Source organism: Aplysia californica, unplaced genomic scaffold, assembly GCF_000002075.1.
Source record: "Aplysia californica isolate F4 #8 unplaced genomic scaffold, AplCal3.0 scaffold00150, whole genome shotgun sequence".
In the NCBI taxonomy this organism is placed as follows: Eukaryota; Metazoa; Mollusca; class Gastropoda; order Aplysiida; family Aplysiidae; genus Aplysia; species Aplysia californica.
The window spans coordinates 117,945-121,428 of NW_004797420.1; the positions used below are offsets into that span (position 1 = coordinate 117,945).

Consider the following 3,484-nt stretch of genomic DNA (forward strand, 5'->3'; position numbering starts at 1 on the left):
CACACACACACACACACACACACACACACACACACACACACACACACACACTCCCACGGGAACAACAACTGCATATATGCATAATAACATCATTATTGAATTCCCCACCATTTTTGAAAAAAGTCAAAATAACGAAACAAAAGTTGTGTATAGATCTGGTGCAGTTTAATATGAATGTTCAAAGTATATCATTATATATTGCTCGTCATTTTGCCATCTCAGGCTTCGTCACGAAAATTATAATAAGACATAACAAAAACGTTCACTAGATTAGTTCTTATGGCGTTTGATGCTGCATTAGAAAAATTAAAACTACATAGTGAAGTGAACGTAAAAGCAAAACTAGAGATAGCACATGTACTGTGAAAGGATGGCTGGGAAACAATGAAGAAGGTTGATAGGTAGGCACATAGGCTACAATAAGTACGAGTGTGTATGTGTGTGGGGGACGGTTGAATATAAAAAAAGAAGGGGACGACAAATCAAGCTGTAAATCCTTCTCTTCCTCCTAGTCCTTCTCCTCTTTCCCATGCTTATCATCGTCAACATCATCATTATTATCCTCATCATCATCATATTCATGTTATCGCAATCTTCTGTTACTGTGAGGGTGGTTGCGAATGTGGTTCACTCTTGAAAGATAAAGGTTCAAATCTTAATACTAGAGCCCCAAATATTCACGGCAGCCCACTAATAACAACAACTGTGGCCTTCAAAACGACATAGGGCCTACATTGAGCCTGTGTGACGTTGAGTTCTACAAAGACAAAACTGGATAGATCACGAAGAGGTCCATGTTCTCGAATTAACTAAATAGCAATGCGCATCGAAAGTTCAGCTGGTATCACATTGGGCAATGGTGCGCATAGCCCTGGTTTGGCTCTACTATAAAGTGTTATTAAATTTTAGGCTATTTCAATATATCTGAGTGGTGCCGGTGACCTAATGGTTAGACTGCCGGACACGTAATAGTGAGGTTGCGGGTTCAGGGGTTCGAGCCTCAGCTCAGTCCTACGTTGTGTCCTTGGGAAAGGCACTTTTTATGAAATTCCACTTTGGCTCGGTCTTTTTGGGCGATAGACTCTAAACTCGAAGGTCTCGCCTCTTAAATAGCTTAACAGTGTTAGTAGAGGCTTAAACCAATACCATTTTATCACCAAAGAGTTATGATACCTGATAAGAAGCTGAATAGAAAAAAAGCAGCCGCTGAGGTAAGTGTAACGAAACACCAAGCACAGGCACTTACATGACCTAAGTGGCTTCCAAGTGACGTACAACTTTTACTTTAAGTTTAAGTAAACGAAACATCAAGTTACCGTAAATGAGTTGTGCACATACAAGAAAGCGGAGACATTAAGACACACTGTACGCTGTTCCGTCTGAGGCCACGGCGTCTGTCGTTCACTGTGGACCAGAGACGACAGAACAATGCGGCATGTACGTACATTGTAAACAACAGAGAAATGGTGCAACTGACTTCACGCTAAAATGGCAAAGATACAGATTACTACTACTACCAACACTCAATACAGAAAGGAGTGAAAACTTTACAAGAGAAACAAAGTGCTTACATTTGAAGAGATGTTCCTTTCTCTCTCTCTCTCTCTCTCTCTCTCTCTCTCTCTCTCTCTCTCCATCCATTCGTTTCGTTATCTATCTATCTGTCTATATATCTGATCTATCTATCTATCTATCTATCTATCTATCTATCTATCTATCTATCTATCTATCTAACTATCTATCTATCTATCTTCCCCACAGAGCTGTGAGTGCAGTCTGCTTCTGCACGTGCGTGATACGCCTATGGCCAAATGACACGACCCGCCCACTCAGGTACGTATTAAAATCTTGTGTTAATCTTTTTGAGCACTATAATTATTAATGTTATTATTTTTTAAATAGTCTCTACTTCCACGTTGAATAATTTCCAGTACGAGGTTCGTTTTAGAACGTCCTGGTCATGGCACTCATCAAGCTGGCCGTGCGTTCTATTTGTATGGTCTCCACAGACTGGGACTCTGGAAGAAATGTTAGCAGTGGCGGTTGATAGTGAAGGGCTCACGTGCTCGAGCCCCCCTCCCCATCCCCCAACTCTATCCCAAATTAAATTTTAAAAATTTGAAATGACGGAATAAGCAGTTGAAACCGTTGTGATTGCACGCAATGAACACAGATTGATCGACTTGGCGGCTTGCTTGTTTATTCAATCTGTGTTGTCACCGCTTTACTATAATAACCTAACAGCCAATCTTAATGTCTTTAGGGCTCAACAAAGTTTGAGCTCGTTCCCTCGGCCCTTCCTTAATGAAACTCTTCTTGTAAAAAGGTAGAATATTTGAGAGAGAAAAAAGAACACTGTACTGAGGGCTCACGCTCTCTTAGCCATGAAAATGGGGTGAAAGTTTACGAGACACTTTTCCCCAGTGACACAGTTAGGGCCTACCTATGCGCTCATTGGACCTTTGTTAGGTGCGTTCTATTTTTCGCGAATACACAGCCTTATCCAGTTCATTTAGACGGAATATGTTGGAAGTGCTGTTTGTGCATGTTTGTGTTTGTGCCGCTGATATTTAACAGCAATTACGTCGAACCAGGTGAAATCGGAAGACATTTGGAGGGGAAACAGCTTATTCCTCACCATCCAGAAGAATTAAACTTAAAACAAAGAAATGGAGGTCAAAGGTGGCTCGCCTCGTTTGAATGTTCCTCAAAATGCTTTGACCCACCGTGATCATAGAAAAACCGTCACTGTTTTGTACTTATTGATTGTTATTTTGTGGTAAAGAAGTGGAAGCAACCTAAGCCCCACACAAATTTTGGTTCACCCACCGCCACTAAATGTCAGTATTGCATGACAGGGATTTTTAAGTTGGCTGCATCAAAAGAGAGGTGACACACAACACTGCATATTTAAAACTAATTCTTGATGCTTCGAAACTTAATGTATTCTTATTGTAACTCGAAGATTTTTATTTTCTTTCAGGATATAAGACAAAGTCATAACCACAAAGACAAAAAAAATGGTCAGGAAACGGACCGGAACCACCCCAGCGACATCACCTGGCGACAGAACAGAAGACAAACATGGCGAGGGACAGAGTCACAGAAGCAGCGAGTCTGCGCATGCGCCAATGTCATTCTTCCGGAAGTCAACGAGACGGTCTGATTGCAAGGACGAGCTGGCCGCCGGCGAGAAGACGGACAGTTTCTGCGCTTTGTTCGGCTTCGCTTGGCGGGACTTGACGTCTGCGAATCGCTTGGTCCGGCTTCTCTGTCGTCCTTCCGACCCGGCCTCTCTGGGCACCATGAGGTTTCTTTACGGTGAGCATGGCTGCAAGCTAGAGCAGGGGCGTCAGTCACAGATGACACGCCTTTATAGTGGGGTTGACGTTAGGGTACAGTTAGTTTCATGTTTGTTTTGTTTGGGTTGTTGTTGTTTTTTGGGGGGCGGGTTGTTGTTGTTTTTGTTGTTGTTGTTTTTTGG

The 3,484-nt window shown here is 42.3% G+C and overlaps 1 long non-coding RNA gene across 1 annotated transcript in view; it reads left to right on the plus strand.

Moving 5' to 3' along the window:
• LOC101857250 overlaps positions 1 to 3,021 on the plus strand; it is a 5,338-nt gene extending 2,317 nt beyond the window's left edge. The window contains exons 2-3 of the long non-coding RNA XR_220408.3: positions 1,762 to 1,833; positions 2,984 to 3,021. This is a non-coding gene — a long non-coding RNA (uncharacterized LOC101857250). The remainder of the gene's footprint in view (positions 1 to 1,761; positions 1,834 to 2,983) is intronic.
• Positions 3,022 to 3,484: the final 463 nt, after the last annotated feature.